Below are 23,771 nucleotides of genomic sequence, written 5' to 3'. Positions count from 1 at the left end.
TGCTCTCCTTTATTGGAGGGCATGTAACTTCCCTCCTTCACCAAAAGACACTGGGCAGCTGGGTGGCAATGACAAAGAGATCCCACACAACAATCACCTGAGTAGGCACTCCTTATCCCCACAGACTGGAAATTCCCTTCCTCCACTTAAAAGCACCAGATGGCCTTGGTTTGGTGAGTCTCTTCTGCTCCTTCAATCAGCACCAATTGATACTGTGGAGTCCCAGCAGCACAAGATAAACCAAGCAGTTGAGAATAGCATTTCATTTCAGAACAGATTCTGAAAATTACACTTGGAAACAACAGCTCACTAAAGTAGTCCAGGATCTGCATGATAAATCTAAATAGGGTGACTACCAGCTACAATAAAAATAAATAAATAAGACCCAGAATCTGCTAATGTATTAGGAAAAAATGCCCGGGAAACAACAAAAAATTACTTGTCATATCAAGAATAATGAAAATCACAAGTCAATAATTACAAATTCTTTTGAAACACATGAAGACATAGGAAATCTCACCAAAGGGAAAAAAGGGGGTGGGCAGCACAAGTGGCTCAGCGGTTTAGCGCTGCCTTCGGCCAAGGGCGTGATCCTGGAGACCCAGGATCGAGTCCCTTGTTGGTCTCCCTGCATGGAGCCTGCTTCTCCCTCTGCCTGTGTCTCTGCCCCTCTCTCTGTGTGTGTCTCTCATGAATCAATAAATAAAATAAAACCTTAAAAAAATCTCACCAAAGAAAGTTATGATAAAAAGACAAAAATTACAGAACTAAAAATTACAACGGAAAGACTGTTTAAGCTCACTAATGGGCTCAATAGTCAAGTGTAGATGACAAAAGATAAAATCAGTGGATTTTAAAACATATCAGTAGAATTTGCCCAACCTGGGGATCCCTGGGTGGCTCAGCGGTTGAGCATCTGCCTTCAGCCCAGAGCGAGATCCTGGAGTCCCAGGATCGAATACCACGTCGGTCTCCCTGCATGGAGCCTGCTTCTCCCTCTGCCTGTGTTTCTGCCTCTCTCTCTCTCTCTCTCTCTCTCAATCTCTGTCTCTCTCTCTGTCTCTCATGAATAAATAAATAAATAAATAAATAAATAAATAATATTTTAAAAAAAGAATTTGCCCAACCTAAACAACAGAAGAAATAGACTGGAAAAAAATGAACAGAGTCTCAGAAACCTGTGGGGCAATAGCAAAATATCCAACATTCATATCACTAAGTCCCATTTGAGAGCCAAAAACTTCTCAACTTTGTTGAAAATATAAATGCACATATTCAAGAAGCTAAGTAAACCAAAAATAGAATAAAACCAAAGAAATCTATGCCACAATGCACATCATAATTAAATTTCTTCAAACAAAATGCAAAGAAAAAATTTTGAAATAAAAAAGTAAAGAAAGAATACATTAAGTTTTGGGTAATTCTATACTAACACAGTCACCATTGCTGGCTTTTGTATTTCATGTATGGAAAATTTTGACCTAAAGATGATGTTTACCAGTAATTATATCCTTCACTTCCTATTCACCTTTTGCCTCCCATTTTAGTTGCTATTTCTTTGATATCAAAAAAGACTGTAAAGCAAATGTGCTCAGACTTCCTGAGACCTCAAGATCTACCCTAAAAAACATCTGTCCTGTCACCCAAGCTAAATTCTTCATATTTATTCCCAACACTATCTTATCCTATGCTTTATGTCCTTGAGCACATTTCAGGTTCCAGAACTTCTTTCTCCCCTGAGAAGATGATGACATAGTTCATTAGTTTTGTCTGCTAAGATATTTTCCACCTTGTCAGCATATATCCTACCACTCTTATTCATTTTATATCATTAATATTACTTTTTTCTCCTGATACCAGTCCAGATAATTATTCCCAATTTCTAATATCTGTGGGCTATTATGCTTCCCTCCTTTCTCACAAAACCTTAGCAGGCAATAAACTAGTATCCTTATTTCTAGAGCCTTCAAGCTGCTTCCATCCATCAGGAAGTTCTTGACTCTATTTAGCTGATCCCAGTTGTCTTTCAATAACTCCCTTGAAATTTCTCCAATTTGCTGAAATCTGTTTAAAGGCAGGATGCACCTGCCCCCCCTTCCCTCAGGCTTCTCTGTGCCAACAGAATACTGTATTTCCATGACAGTAGAATTAAGGAACTGATGAAAAATGTCGTATCTAATCTCTTAAATTCCTATAATCTTTCCATGTCTCTATTCATTCCTCAATTTCTCAGGAAAATGTGATTTAGGATCAAAATTGGGAAGTTGGTCCAACTTGCTTTTCATTCCCATTTCATCCTCTATCCTTTAATACTGCTGTGACTGTCTCCTGTTGAGAAGAAAATTGATCTGATAAATGTATTTATATTGAAGTACTGAAGATTTAAAATGATATATTTTCATGAGATATTGCATTTTGAAAGAAGCTAGGAGAAGGCAATGATAAATTCAAAAGGTAGGCAATATGACTAAACTGACAATTTTGGGAAAGAACTTTGGTCTATCACCCCTTAAAGACAGCACTGAGTGTGAATTTGAACAAATCATTTCACCTTTTCTGGAACTTGAAAGACATTCATTGGTATGAAAGAATTTGTATGTGTTGACATTAAGATTTCTTCTGGCACTTAAATTCTATGAATTGGCAAAGATGGAGACCTCCAAAAGGCCTCAAATTGTGCCATGAAGGCTATTTCAATTATGTATGAGCAAATCTGGTCATGAATATGAGCTATTGTCTTCCCCAGCTAAAAGAATGCAGAGAAAGAGAATTAATTCTGCCTGAGAGATTCAGGATAATCTTCACAGAGAAGGTAACACATGAGGACAGTAGGATTTTTTCAAGTGGCAAATTATAAAGAGATTCCAGGCAAAGCATATGAAATAATATTCAGTATTATTTGCTATATTCCAAGAAATAGGGAGTAGTTGGGTAAGGCAGAAGAATAGGATATATAGAAATAATGGTGGGAGTTAGACCTAAGCCAAATTAGGTACAGATTGTGAATGGTCTAGAATGCAAGTGTTGGTTAGTGTGTTAGTGTTAGGAATTAATTCCTATAGGGCTCATCTCAGTAGGTGGCCACTGAGGATTTGCAAAACAAGAGAGTGGCAGGATTGCATCTGTGCTTTAGGACAAAAGCTCTGGCTATACTGTAATGTTTGGATTGGAGGGGAGCATCTTGGAAACAGAGAGGCTTGTTGTTGGAAAAAATTAAACAGAAGGTGATGAGAGCCTGAATCTCTCTTTCTAGGAGAGAATGAGAAAAGTTATGGGGTGGTACTTCTGGAGAAAGTATATCAAATTCACCATACAGCTCACCCAGGGGGTAAAAAAAAAAAAAAAAAAAAAGCTTTACACCCCTTTCCATCCCCACAACTCCTAGTTCTCTGCTGGGTTCACAACAGACATAAGATACACTAATCCCCAAAAGTTGAAGATACAGGAAGTTATGGCTCTATTAAGCCTTCTAAGCTAACTTTCACTTTAGGTAACACAGAATTAAACATGGAGGAGTCCACACAGAGATGCTCCAGGTGAGTCAAGAAGTCTGGTTTGGATAACTTTAAGTTCCTGTTTTCCTGATAAAGGATTAATTTAACGTTCTCTACCAATAAGGCAGAACTAGGCTTTAGTAAAAAGGCTTGCAAGGCCTTCTTGAAAGATTACTCTACATCTTTCAACTAGAAACCTTCTTTCTTGGACCATATTACCTTTTGTAACTTTTATCAAAAATTGCACCTTATGGGATGCCTGGGTGGCTCAGTGGCTGAGCATCTGCCTTTGGCTCAGGGAATGATCGCATGGTCATGGGATTGAGTCCTGCATGGGGCTGCCTGCATGGAGCCTGCTTCTCCCTCTGCCTCTGTCTCTGCCTCTCTCTCTCTCTGTCTCTCATGAATAAATAAATAAATCTTTTTTTTTTTAAATTGTGCCTTAAATGAGGATAAAGAGAAAGGGGAACCCTCTTACACTGTTGCTGGGAATGCAAACTGAGGAAGCCACTTTAGAAAACAGTATGGAGTTTCCTCAAAAAGTTAAAAAAAAAAAAAAACTACAGTCCAGCAATTGCCTTCCTAGCTATTTACCCAAAGGATACAAAAATACTAATTCAAGGGGATACATACACCCGATGTTTAAAACAGCATTATCTAACAATAGCCAAATTACGGAAAGAGCTCAAATGTTCATCTACTGATGAATGGATAAAGATGTGGCATATATATACAATGGAATATTACTGAACCATAAAAATAATGCAATCTTGCTATTTATAATTATATGGATGGAGCTAGAAAGTATTATGCTACACAAAATAAGTCCGAGAAAAACAAATACCATAAGATTTTGCTCATATGTGGAATTTAAGAAACAAAACAAATGAACATGGGGGGGGGAGAGAGTCAAACCAAGAAACAGAATCTTAACTATAAACTAATGGTTACTGGAGGGAAGGTGGGTAGGGGGTTGGGTTAAAATGGTGATGGGTATTAAGGAAGGCACTTATGATGAGCACAGGGTGTTGTATATAAGTGATGAATCACTAGATTCTACACCTGAAACTAATAGTGCATTGTATGTTAACTAGATAGAATTTAAATAAAAACTTGGGGAAAAATCATGCCTTAAAGTTTAACTACTCCCCATTCCAGACTAATACAGGGACCCCCTCCATAATATCCCTGACAAGTGTTATCCAGTTCAGCACTTGCTGATAAAATTCCCCAAGGCTGGACTACCCACTACTTCCTAAAGCAACTAGATTCAGAACCTAAGGGCAGAGGAGTTTAGTTATTTTATGACCGTGTACCTATTTTCTGAAGCCAAAGCAACTATTTTGAGCATGCAAAAGTTTGTTCTTTGTGCTTCTTAAACTCTTACTTTCCACTTTAATAGCAAGCTGTTTAGGGACACCTAGGTGGCTGAGTTGGTTAAGCATCTGCCTTTGGCTTAGGTCATGATCCCAGAGTCCTAGGATCAAGCCCCACATTGGGTAGTGAGGAGCCTGCTTCTCCCTCTCCCTCTGTTGTTCCTCCTGCTTGTGCTCTCTGGCTCTCTCTCTCTCTCTCTCTCCCCCCGTCAAGTAAATAAATAAAATCTTTTTTAAAAATAGCAAACTGTTTATATATTAATAGCAAATAATGACCACATATAAAGTATTCATTATTTTAGCAATACTCACTGAATTCTTACTATGTGCAGGGCACTGCTGCAACTGAGCAAGGAGAAGGAAAGTTGGCAGAATGGGGATAGAGAGGGTAGTGAGATATAGACATTACCCTCAATGAGCTTAACATTTACTAGGACCAGATCACTGGTGCCAAATACAACATAAACCATTTGGTGCAAGATCATTTACGAAGTTGGGCATAATTAGGAACATGGCTTAGCCTCATGAGAAGGGACAAAACCAACTTCATAATAAATCTTCTAAATTTACTCAGTGGCTCACCACAAGAAGAAAAGTGTTTATCTCCTGATTTCAGTTTTTGTTAACATACTGCCACTTATTCTGTGTCTGGTTTGCAGACTATCATAGTGAAGGATGGCCTCCAAATGCCACTCTCTCCTTGGCCCTTAATCATGTATATTGTCCAGTATAGAGAAACTAAATTTTAAAATGCTTCCTTAAGGATTCCAGGATATGTTGATAAATTTCAATATAAAGAATATCTAGAACCATTACTCTCTTTGTGCTGGACCTCAAAGCTCTCTAGTTGCCCTGAATTGCCAAGAAATGCTACTATCATTTGGCAGAAAGGACAAAAGAGCACTGTATCACCATGTTTCTGTTTGTAACCTTTAAAATGCCAATAAACTTTATTAGCAAGAGTATCCTCTCTTGCCTTTCATCATCTGGACTATTACTTCCCCAAATAACTGCTTCTTATGTTTGCAGATCATTTATATCTTATAACCTTTTTTCTCAGTATGAGAAAAATCCAAGGTGTTGTGGTGAGGCTTGCCAATTTGATTAGGATAAGGATCTTAGATCCTTACTTGTAAGAATCATGAATTCCACATAAAGTAGATAGAATATAATTTGCTTATCTTAATGACTCAAAAGGAATATTAAAAGCATGAATTTCTGAACTATGCTTTGTTACTCTCAGGTGAAGCTAAGGTGTGTAAGTAAATTAGTCCCTAAACTGATTCCAGATTACTAGTCTTAAATAATTCTTTTACTTCCTCCTCATTGTAAGCTACCCCTTCTTGTTGCTGTCAGCATGTCTGACTCTATAGATAAAATGGCTTCTTTCTGCTTCACAATGAATTAACTAGTTATCTCAATAACGAATTGAGCTAAAAATTAATGGATAAAAATAGTTTAATATCCCTTATGGACCTGCCAGCCTTGTATGTACCTAAACTCATTTCTAAGCTATGTTCTCATCCTGTACTACCTCTTAAAATAATAGCAAGTTCCATGCATTTATCACCCTATTTTCCTAAATTTACTTGAAATTTTGGTATTCAGGAATACGGGCAGCCCAGTGAAGGATTCTAGAATTTTGTAAACAAACAAATTCTAGAATTTGGGGAATCCAATTCACCTAATCCACATCCTTACAGACTTCAGTGAAACCTCTTTCATTTCTGTCTTTCTGAATAACAAGTTCCCATCTTTTTAGACTATCCTTATATGATATGATCCTTATATCTTTTGCTACTGATACTTTCTGTTACCCTTCTCATTTCCCAGTTTTTTCTTCTTTTTCAGGATTCTTTTTTTTTTTTTTTTTTTTTTTTTTTAATTTTTATTTATTTATGATAGTCACACAGAGAGAAAGAGAGAGAGGCAGAGACACAGGCAGAGGGAGAAGCAGGCTCCATGCACCAGGAGCCCGATGTGGGATTCGATCCCGGGTCTCCAGGATCGCGCCCTGGGCCAAAGGCAGGCGCCAAACCGCTGCGCCACCCAAGGATTCCTTTTTTCAGGATTCTTATATCATTCCTCACACACAGTGATAAGGCATTTGTACAATACCTTTCTGTATTGGACACTGCAAAGAATATCAGGGTCCTTTATTTGTAACTTAGTAGATGCCAACTTATGTTCTTCTTTATCTTTAGCAGCCAATACATCAATATCAGCTAATATTTAATAGGTAAGTGACATAGAAGGAAATAAGCATTTGTTTTCTAGGTTACTATTAATTTCAAATAGTCTACCTAAATTTTAAAATGATGTGCTTTAATTTTGGGTTTGGAAAATATGGTTACCATAAGTATAAGGCATACATGAAAATATCACACAGTAAATATTTAGATATAGTGCAGCTAAGTGCTAGAGGCAAAATGAACTTAAATAAGAGCTAGAGGAGTTCAAGCAAAAGACATACAGTGTGGCCTGAAGCAACTAGCAGGACTGCAACAGAGGAGATAGGACTGAGTGGGGTTTAGAACAGATGGGTCATATCTGGATACAGATGGATCATATCTGGATACAATGGTGATAGAAATGGAATAATGGTCATTATCTAAGTAGATTAAAGGGCCCATTTTTATGGCTGTCAAATCCTACTTAGGAGCATCTTATCATACCAACCAACTTCTTTGCACCTATACTACATTCTGAGGTCAATTATCAGAAGGCTTTGCTCTGTCACTCAGAAGTTTCTTTCTTGATCCTACATCCTATCTTGCCAATTCATTTCCTGGCCTCATCTTGCTGGGTTCCAGTTCCATTGGTCAATCAGAAGTTTACCAAATCAGTTTAGTTGTCTAAATGGACTAGAAATGCTCCAATTAGGGTAAAGAATTCCAATCAGTGATTTAATATGACCTTAATACTCAAAGGCTGGACTAATTCAACTTTTTTTCTTCACCTCCAAATTGGTTTGGGGGTAGTTGGGTAGATATAACCCATAGCACACAATGCTAACATAAACCAAAATGTAGATAATTTCAAAATGTATATGAAAATAAACAGGAACCAAATATGTAGAATTAAACAATTATGCCATGGAGAGACACTGAGGCCCATTAGTGGGAAGTGAACAGGAACAGGCAAAAAGTTTCATGTTTAAACACAGTGAGGTTAAAAAAATAAATAAATAAGTAAACACAGTGAGGTTTGTAAAGTTATTAGATTTCTTTTGAGTGGCCTAGGAAAGTTTGATGGCATTAGGGTATCAAAAACTACTTGGATAGAGTCTAATGATCTGGGGAAAACAGCAAGGGAGCTTGAGAACAGGAATAAGAATATTTGGATGAGGCCAGAGGATACCTGGCAAACAAGATTCCCTTTATTCTTATTTATTTGTTTCTTTTACTCCTAGTTCCTCTTAAAATGAGCCTGTCCAAAGCTCTGTATCACCCAATAACTAGTAAAAATCTAGTAATCCATGAGAGCTATCAAAATAAACACTATTATTACTAGAGTTACCATTAACATCTAGATATACAAACAGATAAATAATTAGAATTATTAAAGCAAATGTTATAATTCAGGGATGGCACGGGAATGGCCAGTTTGCATCTTGAAGTTTTCTTATATTTTTCAGGCATGTTGCTAGTTGCATATATGTTACAGGCATTGTGAACAATTTCTAGGAATGACTTACAAACATTATACACATTGCCTAGGAATTGTTTACAATTCCTGATTTAACATTCTGCCTGTAACATAAATACCAGTTAAATTACAAGGAATTTGATCACACATTAGCATTAAATCAGAAGGCAGTATTTCTTCAGACTTGTCATATAACCAGAAAGTTGATGTGCATATTAAAAATGTAACACAGCATAGGTAATGGCCAAATAACCATTTTGTACTTTTTAAGACCCATATGCAAAAAAACTATGAATAAACCAACTGAATGAACCAAGGTGAGAAGAAAAATTTGATTCAGTGTTTTTAAAAGTAAGCTAATTTTATAACTGCTTACTGAATTGTATGACTTTAAGTCCAAACATAATAAATACATATAAAAATCTAACTGATTTTCTTACTTCAATGTTTTTTAAACAAATTGACTGCTAATTTAATATTTATTTTAAGAATATACCAGAACTTGTACATCCAAATGCATATTGTACTTTTCAAAGAAGTCCCCTTGGGGATGGACCTATCTATCTATCTATCTATCTATCTATCTATCTATCTATCTACCTATTTATGATTATGCTGTTATTGTTCAGAATATTTTTGAAATGTTTTTGGAGCTGCCTTCAGAGTCAGTTTATGAACTACACAATTAAAAGTCACATTACTTTCTATCATATTTCAAAAGGTGATGCATTCAATATACATAAGCTATACAATATATATTAGATACATAATTGATATAAACCAGATTCATCTGATAAATCAAAATATAGTCATATTATTATTAAAGGCTTTTCCCAAACCACCCTCTTGAGCCTTTTCTCAGGCTAGATTCAAGGCCATCTCCTCCCTCTCCACCCAACCCTGCCTCCCAGAAAGCATGTTCAGTTGAAAAGTATTGACCATAATTTGTTTCAAAAAGGTAAACTGAACTTGCCTCAATAATGTTTCTTGGAATATTGCATTTGGCCAGACTAGGTAGCTAGACTATAAGCTTCATAATACCAGGGACTTTTGTCTGCCTTATTCACTGCTATATCCCCAGTGCTGAGAACAATGTCTGGCATGTTGTAGTTGCCCAATAATTACTTGTGGAATGGATGGATGGATGAATTAAATTTCTTTAAGAGTCATTATGGATGACCAAATGTAGATGGGCAAATATGAAATAACAAGGGATGGCTATATTGAAAGTAAGACTAGGCTCCCAGTGACAATGAGTTCAATCTATCACTGGCAGTGGTTAACAAAAATCCTGGTAGTGGTTATAGCATGTCTCTGGATTAGGAGCCAGTTAGCTTGGTGAAATTTTAGAGGCTGGTGCCATGCCCCATGTGGACCAGTTTGTTTATATCATATTCCATTCACAGGTTAGGCCTCTGGTATAGGCCAGGTGATTTGCAAATAAGTGTCAATGGCATTTTAATTTCAAGGGTAGTTACTGAAACCCAGAGATCTAAAGTGGGTTGGGCTACATCACACAGCAAACTAATGAAGAGTGGAAGAGTTTGGGTTTGAGATAAGAGAAATATAATTCCAAGTTCCTGCACTGTTCTGGTATTTATTCTATTCCTAGCTAGAATTATAGTCCTGCAATCTTCCTTGATACTGCTACCTTCTACACATGCTAGAAAATAATTATCTTGAGGTATTCAACTTCTCAACTTATTTGGGAAAAACTCTCATTACCAATAGTAGTAGTAGTAGTAGTAGTAGTAGTAGTAGTAGTAGTAGTAGTAGTTCTCGTAGTTGTTGCATAGTTGTAGTAGTTTTAATAGTATTAGAAGAAGTGGTAAAGGTAAAAGTACTTCTAGTAGTAATGTTAATATTATTTAGGACTTGCTGAGTGCTTAATACATGATATGCACTATTCGAACTCTTCATATATTATATTTCCTTTTAGTCCTCTTCAGAAACCTACCAACTGAGCAATGTTATTGTCCTCATTTTACAAATGAGGAAACTGAGGCTCTTAGAGATTAAGTCAGCTAGTCAGGGGTCTATGCCCTTGCCTGCCTAAATCTAGCCAAGGCACTAAAAGAAGCCAAGGCACTGAAAGACAACAGAATGCTGTCGCCTTAGCATTAGCCTCTGTTATCTAATCCACCCTTCTTCTCCTGGCCCACAAGAAAGCTACAAGAAAAGATCTGAAAAGTCACCATAGTTCAAACCCTGAAGTGATTTGGTTCTACTTATAGCTTTCAATAATAATGGCTGTGAAGCAACACAATCCTCCTAGAGGCTGAACATCTGTTTTAAGACCTTGAGTATGTTTTTCTGGAATATTCCCTTAGAAATGTTTTTTGAACATTTGTTCAAACAAGTTAAGGTCTGGACACCCTCTCATGCCTTTCTTGAGTGGTTATATGCCAAGTATGACACGATCCTTCTGCATGTGGTTTTAGTTAGATGAAAACATTGTACATGCCTGAGACACTGGCAAGCCCTCTAGAGCTGCCCCTAGACCCCGACAAGCAGGCCCACTGACTAAATGGCAGCCATGGGGTGACTGGGCTAGGTCACCCCACAACCCTCACTGAGGAGGCAGCCTTTGCATGAGAGCTAGGACATCTGTGTTCTCCTAACCTTTATTTTGCCTCTACCTAGATATTTTCTGGTCTTTGGGACAGATTCCAGAAACACTCAATGGACTTCTTATGCATTGTGCTTAAGAGTTTCAGAATCTCTAAGCCCAAACCAGCTCAGTGCTGCTATGGCCTTACTTTCCTTACTACAAGTCACCTGAGCTCTATCTGATGTACCATGAAATCATTAGGAAACTGATTAATTATATTGGCAGGTGCTTTGGTGCACATAACTGGAAGGGACTACAATTCTAGACAGTTTTACAGCTTTGGCAGGATAAAAGTATACTCTGGATAGATTGAATGTCACCTCTTGGCCTGTTTGTGGGAGATGGCTGCAGAGCCCATCAGCAAAGCTGCCACATGGCCAAGTACATTGTGAGTGATGGAAACATGACTGTAGTAAGAGGCCAAGGCTGGTAATGAGGAGACACTAAAACCTAAGGGGAAATCCCTGAACTCCCAACATCTGTGATATGGATCAGATGAGGCTAGAGAGCAAAAAGCAACAGAAAGCATTCAGCTGATACAGATGTATTAAAAAAGAAACAAAGAAGATAAAATCTTATGTTGTGGCCAAGAGGAAAGCTACAGATGTTGGGTCTGTTTTAACATCCAAACTAGGAGATAAAATATACAATGGGAGTGCTTCAGAGTGAGACACAAATGTAATTATGCAACTATCTTAGTCCACTTAAAACTCTTGAAATTTCCTCCATCTATTATTTCAGGAAGTCCTACAAACTGATGCTATACCTTATTCATGTCTCTCATTCTTTTGTGTGTGTATGTGTTTCACAATTATTATTTTTTTGTTGGAGTTCAATTTGCCAACATATAGCATAACACCCAGTGCTCATCCCATCAAGTGCCCCCCTCAGGGCCGTCACCCAGTCACCCCCACCCCCTGCCCACCTCCCTTTCCACCACCCCTTGTTCATTTCCCAGAGTTAGGAGTCTCTCATGTTCTGTTTCCCTTTCTGATATTTCCCACTCATTTTTCTCCTTTCCCCTTTATTCCCTTTCACTATTTTTTATATTCCCCAAATGAATGAGACCATATAATGTTTGTCCTTCTCCGATTGACTTATTTCACTCAGCATAATACCCTCCAGTTCAATCCACGTCGAAGCAAAAGGTGGGTATTTGTCGTTTCTAATGGCTGAGTAATATTCCATTGTATACATATACCACATCTTCTTTATTCATGTCTCTCAATTAAAAAATGCACATGTACCAATATAAATTGAGAATATCACAATCCCATAAACTTAATCTAACACTACTGGTGGAGCTACTGGTGGGAAAAGAAACTAAGGTGAAGTTTTCTCTAGATTTTTATTGATTGAAGTTGATAAGGTTTAGAAGGAATGGACCAGATAAAAGGGTTATTAAAATGTTTGAAATGAGAAGTTATGAAAGCCTAAATAAAGGTGGTGGTAGTGAATATGCATAGGAATCTTTGCTCATGAGAGAGATTATGGAGGAATATCCACACAGTGTGGCAACTGACTGGATTTAGTGAGGTAATGGAAAAATCAGAGATATTGCCAAAGTTATTAGTCTTAGTGATTGGGGAAAAAATGGTGGTGCCAGCAATAGAAACAATGAATTCAGGAGAAAAAAAAAAGGTTTTAAAGGGAAGATAAATGAGTTTGAGGTGCCATATTGAGAGATGGAACAGGCCGTTTGAAATTCTAGTCTGGGACTCAGGAAAGGTTTGCACTACAGAAAAAAATTCAGGCAGGCATCATTTACCTTCTACTTCGTGTTAGTCCAAAACTTCTGGCTCCTAATCTCCACCAGGAGAGGCCATATATAAAAGGTATTTGAAACTTCCTTCTCTCTGCTTCTGCTGCTATTCCTCCCCACTCCTCAGATTCTTCTGTCCTATAATTATGTCTAGAATCTTACAATAGAGAAGTCTAGTTTGCCTCTTTGTCTATTCCAAGCATCCACCACAAATGTCTAGTTTTAAGCATGGTTCTTTATATTTCCAAACACATGTCTTTTGTGAGTAATACGTGATCCAAACAGATTATACTTATAGAAAGTTTCAATTGCTTTGAATATTATTTATACCAATGAAAAACTTGATATGCATAAGGAAAAAACCTAGAAAGGAAAGATAAGGTGAGTGCTACAGAGTTATGGCAACCATGTTTTCTGATGCAAAATATAAGGCATTGCTTTTTTCTTTTTAATTTAATTTTATTTTAATTTAATTAATTAATTAATTAATTAATTAATATATATCATTAGCTTTAGAGGTAGAGTTCAGTTATTCATCAGTTGCATATAACACCCAGTGCTTCTTAATCCATCGCCCAGTTACCCCATTCCCCTCACCTCCTCTCCAGCAACCCTCAGTTTGTTTCCTATAGTTGAGTCTCTTATGGTTTGTCTCCCTCTCTGATTTTCTAGTGAGAAAAAAAAAAAGATGTTCTGAAATCCTTTCTGATTGAATGAGGCAGTTTAGGAGATTTAATTCGAATAGTGAAACATTGCAATTACCAGGATATTTGGATTGTTTCTAGAAAAAATTGGACAAGATATTTATCCTGGAAAATCTGGAAAGTACATAGAGTAAAATACTTATAACACAATGCACAAATTCATATTTTGCTTTTGTACTGTAAAATTATTTTCTTTTATATTCCTTAACTTTCTGTTTATGATATCTGACAGTCTTGGTATTTCTCACTCTCTAAAGAACTTTGAGGACCCAAAGTATTGAAGGTCAGAGTGAGAAGGTACCTTGGAATTCAGTTCACCCAACTACTTTTTTTAATATAAGAAAACTTAAGGTCAGAATTAATTAAGAAATTAATTTCCCAAGGTCACACATCAAGTCAATGACAGAACTGGGACTAGAATCCAAGTATCTTGACCTCCCAAACATCTTCTTTCCAAATACCAAAGCTTGATTTGAGCAGTAGGTTTTCCACTCTCTCTTCTTTACATCTCATCTCTACCCTTTGCCTTGGAAATCCCTGAAGGAATGGGGCACACTGCTAAGAGTGCAGAACCTCCAATACCTGCTATCTCAAATTACTTTGACCTACAGCAAGCAGTACCCCCTTCCCTCACCCAGACATCTTTCCTTCTATCAGGCAAAACACGCACACATCTGTTATAGCAGATGTCTTAGGGCCAAATGGGACATCCAGGAGAAACACAGGTGGAATTTGGATACCTGATATACCCAGAATTGCATTCCTAGATGATTACAGGTTGCATACACCAAAACTGCTGGAATGTCAGCACATTTCATGCTTTCCAAGCTTCTTTCAAAATTATTGGAAGGGCCAAAACTCTTATTTAGAACAAATATTCAATATAGGGAAAAAATTCATTGATGGTTACACCTCATTCCTTGAAGTTTGTTCAACTCTTCCCTAGGGGTAAGCAGGAAAATAATATTACTTTGTATATCTTGCAAGAAGTGACTTACCCAAAATCAGGATAATAGGGCTGGAACCCACAACTTACACTCCACATATCTAAGATCTCTTTATTCTCTATGGCCTCCTAAGCCATAGAGAGCCTAAGCCTGTCAGAAAAACCAGTGGCCAAGAATGGAACAGGGGTGGCTCACACTCCCTCATGCATGACTTCTTTACATGGAGCAAGCTCCTATAATCCCATTAACCATGCAAGACACTTTAGAATTTTCCCTTCTGAGATTATGAGTTTTTGTGCTTCTTGAAGAAGGGACTATAGGTTATATAAGTCTCTGAGTTATCTACAGGGCCTAGGATGTGTCCATTAAGTATATCACAAACATTCAAATAAATATATATGGAACTAAACTGAAAGAGTAAGCATAATAGGAGATTAGAACAGAAAAACAGGCCAGGACCAGAGTATGGAGGACTCTGAGCGACATTCTTGGAATCTATCATTTTCAATATAGTCTGTGACTGTGCATCTTCGTGTGTCATGTAAAACAGAACATTTTCAACATTGCAGTATAACTCCATGACAAGTAGGAATTTTGAAAACTATTCTCCTCTTTAGTTCAGTGCCTCTATAAGAAGTATTCAGGCTTCTTTTAATATATGAGGAACTCATAATTCCTAAGCAATCACTCTAATATGTCGCAAGCAATTTGACTGAAGTATTGCATATACTGTGGGCTTGAGACCAAGTGTGAGAAACTCTACCCCCTAAGAAAAACCATTGAGGCAGCTTAAGGTAATGGAAACTGGTACTTTGGACTAAACCTGTCTCTTTCCATTTCTGTTTTTGGTGCCTGGATAATGCCTTTGAAGAAAAAAACAAACAGCATGTAGCTTTGATACTTTGGAGTTAAAGAGGGAAGAAAGACAAAATGGAAAGGATTCGGAGTATGTTCTAGTCTTTAATACAGGTCCCAACTGAGACCTTAAGAGTAACTTACAAAGGACACTTTAAAATTAGGGGATCCCACAGGCCAGTATGTTCCATTGTCACAATCTAGGTTAGGATATCTGCTTTCTAGAGAAATATAAGAAAAGACAAGAGAAAATTTTCAGAAATAAGCACAAAACAAGTAATAAAATGGCAATAAATACCTATGTATCAATTACTTTGAAAGTAAATAAACTAAATGCTCCAAACAAAAGACATAAGGTGATAGAAAATATTGAAAAAACAAGACCCATGTATATGCTGCCTACAAGAGACCCATTATAGATGAAAAGACACCCAAAGATTGAAAATGAGAGGATGGAGAAACATTTATCATGCAAATGGATATAAATCTTTATAGCAGCACTACCACACTATTCAAAATATGTAAATAGTCCAAATGTCTGCCAACTGATGAAGAGATAGAGATGTGTTTTATATATATAATATATATAATGGAATATTACATAGTCATCAAAAATAATGAAATCAGCATTTGCAATGATATGGATGGAACTAGAGTGTATTATGCTAAGCAAAATAAGTTAGAGAAAGACAAATACCATATGATTTCACTCATATGTGGAATTTAAGAAACAGAACATATGAACATAGGGGAAGGGAAGGAAAAATAAATTAAGATAAAGACAGGGAAGCAAACCATAAGCAACTCTTAACAATAGGTAACAAACTGAGGGTTACTTGAGGGGAGGTAGGTAGGAGGTTGAGGTAATTGGGTGATGTGTCTTAAGGAGGGAACTTGATGTAACAAGCAAAAGGTGTTATATGCAACTGGTGAATCACTAAATTCTACCCTTCAAACTAATACTACACTACATGTAAACTAACCTGAATTTAAATAAAATCTTGAATGAAAAATAAAAAGCCAGAGTAGCATACTTATATTGAACAAAATAGACTTTAAAACAAAGAATGTGGGGATCCCTGGGAGGCTCAGTGGTTTGGCGCCTGCATTCAGCCCAGAGCGTAATCCTGGAGTCCTGGGATCGAGATCGAGTCCCACATCAGGTTCCCTGCACAGAGCCTGCTTCTCCCTCTGCCTGTGTCTCTGCCTCTCTTTCTCTCTCTCTCTCTCTCTCTTTCTGTGTCTCTCGTGAATAAATAAATAAAATCTTAAAAAAAAAAAAGAGGGCAGTCCGGGTGGCTCAGTGGTTTAGCGCCGCTTTCAGCCCAGGGCGTGATCCCAGAGTCCTGGGATCGAGTCCGGCAGCAGGCTCCCTGCATGGAGCCTGCTTCTCCCTCTGCCTGTGTCTCTGCCTCTCTCTCTCTCTCTCTCTCTCTCAATCTCATAAATAAATAAAATCTTAAAAAAAATAAAAATAAAATAAAATAATAAAAAATAAAAAAACAAAGAATGTAACAAGAGACAAAGAAGGACACTATATAATAATAAAGGGAACACTTCAACAAGAAGATATGACAATTATAAATATTTATACACTCAACATAGGAGCACTCAGATACATAAACTGTTAATAACAAACATAAAGGAATTAGTAATACAATAAAAGGGGATTTTATTACCTCACATCAATAGACAGATTATCTAAACAGAACATCAACAAGGAAACAATGGCTTTGACTGACACAATGGAAGAGATGGTAGGTAAGATGAGAGGTATTCAGAACATTCCATCCTAAAACAGCAGAATACACATTCTTCTCAAGTGCACATGGAATATTCTCCAGAACAGATCACATATTAACCCACAAAACAAACCTCAACAAATTCAAAAAGATCAAAATCATACCCTGCATATTTTCTGACCACATCACCATGAAACTAGAAGTAAACCACAAGAAAAAAATCTGAAAAGATGACAAATATATGGAGCTTAAAAAACATGCTACTGAATTATGAACAGGCCAACAGAAAATCAAAGAAGAAATTAAACAATACATGGAAACAAATCAAAATGTAAACACAACAGCCCAAGTCCTCTAGGATGCAGCAAAAGTGGTTCTAAGAGAGTAGTTTATAGCAATACAGGTCTACCTCAAGAAGCAAGAAAAAAATCCCAAATAAATAACCTAATTTTATACCTCATGGAGCTAGAAAAAGAACAAACAAAAACTACAGTCAACAGAAAGAAGGAAATAATAAAGATTAGAGCCAAAATAAATGATATAGAAACTTTAAAAATAATAGATCAATGAAACCAGGGGTTAGTTTCTTTTAAAAAAATCAATAAAATTGACAAAATTCTAGCTAGGTTTATCAAGAAAAAAAGAGAAAGTACTCAAATAAAAGTACAAATGAGAGAGGAGAAATAACAACCAATACTACAGAAATACAAATGATCATAAGAGAATATTATGAAAATCTACATGCTAACAAATTGGAAAATTTATTTATTTATTTTTTAATTTTTATTTATTTATGATAGTCACACAGAGAGAGAGAGAGAGGGAGAGGCAGAGACACAGGCAGAGGGAGAAGCAGGCTCCATGCACCGGGAGCCCAACGTGGGATTCGATCCCTGGTCTCCAGGATCGCGCCCTGGGCCAAAGGCAGGCGCCTAACCCCTGCGCCACCCAGGAATCCCCAAATTGGAAAATTTAAAAGAAATGGATAAATTCCTAGAAACATATAAACCATCAAAACTGAAACAGGAGGAAAGAAAAAAGTTCAACAGACTAATAGCCAGCAAAGAAATGGAGCCAGTGGGACACCTGGGTGGCTCAGTGGTTGGACGTCTGCCTTCATCTCGGGGCGTGATCCCAGGGTCCCAGAATCAAGTCCCGACTTGGGCTCCCTGCATGGAGCCTGCTTCTCCTCCCTCTTCCCGTGTCTCTGTCTCTGTGTGTGTGTGTCTCTAGTGAATAAACAACAACAACAAAAAAGAAACTGATCCAGTAATCAAAAAATTCCAAACAAACAAAAGTCCAGGGCCCGATAGCTTCAAAGGCGGATTCTATCAAACATTTATTTTTTTAATAATTAGCCAACATACAGAATAACACCCAGTGCCCCCCTCAGTGCCCGTCACCCATTCACTCCACTCCCCCGCCCTCCTCCCTTTCCATCACCCCTAGTTTGTTTCCCAGAGTTAGGAGTCTTCATGTTCTGTCTCCCTTTCTGATATTTCGTATCCATTTCTTCTCCCTGCCCTTCTATTCCCGTTCACTATTATTTATATTCCCCAAATGAATGAGAACATATAATGTTTGTCCTTCTCCGATTGACTCATTTCACTCAGCATAATACCCTCCAGTTCCATCAACCTTGAAGCAAATGGTGGATATTTGTCATTTCTAATGGCTGAGTAATATTCCATTGTATACATAAACCACATCTTCTTTATCCATTCATCTTTCGATGGACACCGAGGCTCCTTCCACAGTTTACTATTGTGGACATTGCTGCTAGAAACATTGGGGTGCAGGTGTCCCGGCGTTTCATTGCATCTGAATCTTTGAGGTAAATCCCCAGCAGTGCAATTGCTGGGTCGTAGGGCATGTCTATTTTTAACTCTTTGAGGAACTTCCACCCAGTTTTCCAGATTGGCTGCACCATTTCACATTCCCACCAACAGTGTAAGAGGGTTCCCTTTTCTCCGCATCCTCTCCAACATTTGTGGTTTCCTGCCTTGTTAATTTGCCCCATTCTCACTGGTGTGAGGTGGTATCTCATTGCGGTTTTGATTTGTATTTCCCTGAATACCTAGGAATAAACCTGACTAAAGAGGTAAAGGATCTATACCCTGAAAACTATAGAACACTTCTGAAAGAAATTGAGGAAGACACAAAGAGATGGAAAAATATTCCATGCTCATGGATTGGCAGAACTAATATTGTGAAAATGTCAATGCTACCCAGGGCAATTTACAAGTTTAATGCAATCCCTATCAAAATACCATGGACTTTCTTCAGAGAGTTAGAACAAATTATTTTAAGATTTGTGTGGAATCAGAAAAGATCCCGAATTTTAAAAAAAGAAAACCATATCTGGTGGCATCACAATGCCAGATTTCAGGTTGTACTACAAAGCTGTGGTCATCAAGACAGTGTGGTACTGGCACAAAAACAGACACATAGATCAATGGAACAGAATAGAGAATCCAGAAGTGGACTCTGAACCTTATGGTCAACTAATCTTTGATAAAGGAGGAAAGACTATCCACTGGAAGACAGTCTCTTCAATAAATGGTGCCGTGAAAAATGGACATCCACATGCAGAAGAATGAAACTAGACCACTCTTTTGCACCATACACAAAGATAAACTCAAAATGGATGAAAGATCTAAGTGTGAGACCAGATTCCATTAAATCCTAGAGGAGAACACAAGAGACACCCTTTTTGAGTTCGGCCACAGTAACTTCTTGCAAGATACACCCACGAAGGCAAAAGAAACAAAAGCAAAAATGAACTGTTGGGACTTCATCAAGATAAGAAGCTTTTGCACAGCAAAGGATACAGTCAACAAAACTAAAAGTCCACCTACAGAATGGGAGAAGATATTTGCAAATGACATATCAGATAAAGGGCTAGTTTCCAAGATCTATAAAGAACTTATTAAACTCAACGGCAAAGAAACAAACAATCCAATCATGAAATGGGCAAAGACATGAACAGAAATCTCACAGAGGAAGACATAGACATGGCCAACACGCACGTGAGAAAATGCTCTGCATCACTTGCCATCAGGGAAATACAAATCTATCAAACATTTAAAGAAAAGTTAATACATATTTTTCTCAAACCTTTACAAAAAATAAGAAAGGGACGAAAACATACAAATTCATTCTATGAGGCCAGCATTACCCTGATACCAAAATCAGATAAAGACACCACTGAAAAAGAAAACTATAGTTCAATATCCCTGATGAACATAGATGCAAAAGTTCTCAATAAGTTACTAGGAAGCCAAATTCAACAATACATTTAAAAAGTCATTCACCACAATCAAATGGGATTTATTTCTAGGTTGCAAAGGTCGTTAAATATTTGCAAATCAATCAATGTGATATGTCACATCAATAAGAGAAAGGATAAGAACAATGAAGAAAAAAGCACCTATCCATTCATGATAAAAATCATCAACAAAATAGGCTTAGAGGGAATATGCCTCAACATAATAAAGCCCATCTGTGAAAAATCCACTGGTAACAGTATGGAAGTATCCAATTACTATATGGTACACCCGAAACTAATATAACACTGTATGTAAACTGGAATTAAAAACTTAAAAAAAGAATGCTCTTTAGACTAAAATATTGGACTATGTCCTTTCTCCTTGTCTTTTCCTACATCCCAAATTTTCTGTAGTCTATTATCAAGATGATATCTGTCAAACAATTGATTTACTACAGTGTTGAAAATTAAACAGTGAAGATTAAAGGTAAGTAAGTTGCAGGCATATAGCATAGTGAACTATTACAGTTTTAAATGCCCTCATTATAGGAAAAGGAAGAGCATTTATAAGAATAATCAACATTTATATAAACTATTGCCATCCTCAAAGATCATTTTTTTTTAATTGGCGTTCACAACACTAAGAGGTAGATATTTGTATTAGTCTGGTGGACCTGCCATTAAAAAAAAAATACCACAGGGGATCCCTGGGTGGCTCAGCGGTTTAGCGCCTGCCTTCAGCCCAGGGTGTGATCCTGGAGTCCCTGGATCGAGTCCTACGTCGGGTTCCCTGCATGGAGCCTGCTTCTCCCTCTGCCTGTGTCTCTGTCTCTGTCTGTCTGTCTCTCTCTCATAAATAAATAATAAATACATACATACATACATACCACAGACTGGGTGGCTTAAGCAACACAAATTTATTTTCACACAGTTGTGAAAGATAGAAGTCCAGGAGCAAGGTGCCAAGGATGGTGAGATCTTTCTTCCTGGCTTGTAGATGGCTGCCTTCTTATTATGTCCTCACATGGCCTCTCCTTTGTGCTTGTGCAGAGAGAGTAGCCTACAGTGTCTCTTCTTATGAGGTCACCAATCCTCTAGTATATTAGGAGGCATTTATGCCTCATTTAATCTTAGTTACCTCCCTTAAGGTTCTATCTTCAAGTACAGTCACATGGTATGGGTTAGGACATCAATATGTGAATTTTGGAGGGATACAGTTCAGTCCACAATAGTGTTATTAACCACACTGTACTAATGAAGAAACTGAGACCCAAAGACGTTTAGGGATTTGTATGTACTAATAAGTAATATAAGCCAAGACTAAAACTCTAGTCTTGTGTCCTTTCTATTATATCATGTTACATTATTCATTAAGAGATATTCTTTCTCCGTCTACCTTCTATTATAGAAATTTGGTGTATGTTCTTTTTAAAATATTTGGTAGAATTCGCCAGTGGAACCATCTGTGTCTGGGACCTTCTGTTTTGGAAGTTTATTATTGGTTCAATTTCTTTACTAGACACAGGCTTATTCAGATTCTCTCTCTTCCTGTGTGAGTTTTGGTAGATTGTGTCTTTCAAGGAATAGGTCCATCTCATCTAGTTTATAAAATTTGTGGTCACAGAGTTGTTCATAATATTCCCTTATTGTCTTTTAAATATTCGTTGGATTGGTAGTGATGATCACTTTTTCATTTGAAATATTAGCAATTTGTGTCTTCTATTTTCTTAGCCTGGGTAGAAGTTTATCAAATTTATTATTTTTTTCAAAGAAATAGCTTTCAGTTTTGTTAATTTTCTCCATCGATTTCTTATTCTCAATTTCATTGATTTCTGCTTTAATTTTCATTACTTCATTACTTCACCTCATATTGTATTTAATTTGCACTTTTCCTAGTTTTCTAAGGTGGAAACTTAAATTATTGATTTTAGATCTTTCTTCTTTTCTAAGATATGAATTCACTAGGATAAATTTTCCTCTGAGTGCTGCTTTTGCTGTATCTCACAAATTTTGATGTTATACTTTTTCATGTAATGTGAAATATTTTAAAATGTCTCATGAAAATTCTTTGGTCTATGTGTTGTGTACATAAAAATTCTTTGGTCTATGTGTTGTGTAATAGTCAAGTATTTCAGCGTTTTCCAACCATTTTTCTGTTATTAATTTTTAGTTTAATTCCACTGAGATCTGAGAACATACTTTTTTAATTTCTATTCCTGGAAAAGGTATGTTTTATTTATATTTACTTATTCCTGGTTAAGGTATGTTTTATGACCCATGATGTGGGTTTATCTTGGAAAATGTTCTGCATGAGCTAGAGAAGAATGTACATTCTTCTGTTACTGAATAAAGTATCCTATAAAATCCTTATATAATTTGGTAATCCAGTTGATTGATAGTGCTGTTCAATTCAATTGTGTCCTTACGGATTTCCTGCCTGTTGGATCTATCACGTACTGATAGACAGGAGTTGAAATCTCCAACTATAATAGTGAATTCTTCTATTTTTCCTTATAGTTCTGTAAATTTTTGTCTCATGTATTTTGATGCTTTGTTGTGAGATGCGTGCATATTAGGGATTTTATGTGTTCTTGGAGTATTGACCCCTTCATCATTATATAATGCCCCTGTTTATCCCTGATAATTTCCGTTACTTTGAAGTCATCTTTGTCTTTTTTATTTTAATAAATATATATTTTATTATAGCTCTTCCAGCATTCTTTTGATTATGTTGGCATGGTATATCTTTCTCTATTCCTTTACTTTTATTATATCTTTGTCTTTATATTTAAAGTGGGTTTCCTGTAACAGTTGAGTCTTTTTTTTAAAACCCACTCTAAAAGACTGTCTTTAAACTTTTTTATTTGACTAAAGTTGATACACAATGTTACATTAGTTTCAGGTGTACTGCACAGTGATTTAATTTCTCTGTACCTTATGCTATGCTTACAATCGGTGTGGCTGTCATCTGTCACTATTCAATACTATTACAATATTATTGACTATATTCCCTGTGTTGTGCTTTTTATTTCATGACTTACTCATTCTATAACTGGAAGCCTGTATCTTCCACTCCCTTTCACCCATTTTGCCCATTTCCCTCCTTCCCTCTGACAATAATCAGTTTATTCTCTGTATTTATAGGTCTGATTCTGTTTTTGTTTGTTTATTCATTTGTGTTATTTTTCAGATCTCACATATGAGTGAAATCATATGGCATTTGTCTTTTTCTGTCAGACTCATTTCACTTATCATAATACCCTCTAGGTACATATATATTATTGCAAATGTCAAGATCTCATCCCTTTCATGGCTGTATAATATTCATTTATACATATGCCACATCTGCTTTATCCATTCATCT

At 36.8% G+C, this 23,771-nt stretch overlaps 2 long non-coding RNA genes across 5 annotated transcripts in view; one reads left to right on the top strand and one right to left on the bottom strand.

Annotated features, from left to right (window-relative positions):
• The window catches only part of LOC144307662 (uncharacterized), a 251,529-nt gene that overhangs the window by 164,557 nt on the left and 63,201 nt on the right, over positions 1-23,771 (bottom strand). The gene's annotated exons all lie outside the window — the stretch shown is intronic.
• The window catches only part of LOC144308133 (uncharacterized), a 38,398-nt gene continuing 21,564 nt past the window's right edge, over positions 6,938-23,771 (top strand). Inside the window, exon 1 of the long non-coding RNA XR_013374757.1 lies at positions 6,938-7,109. This is a non-coding gene — a long non-coding RNA (uncharacterized LOC144308133). The remainder of the gene's footprint in view (positions 7,110-23,771) is intronic.

Source organism: Canis aureus, chromosome X (genome assembly GCF_053574225.1).
Source record: "Canis aureus isolate CA01 chromosome X, VMU_Caureus_v.1.0, whole genome shotgun sequence".
In the NCBI taxonomy this organism is placed as follows: domain Eukaryota; kingdom Metazoa; phylum Chordata; class Mammalia; order Carnivora; family Canidae; genus Canis; species Canis aureus.
The sequence above is the reverse complement of the archived record's forward strand: the minus strand, read 5'-3'. Positions and strand labels throughout refer to the sequence as shown.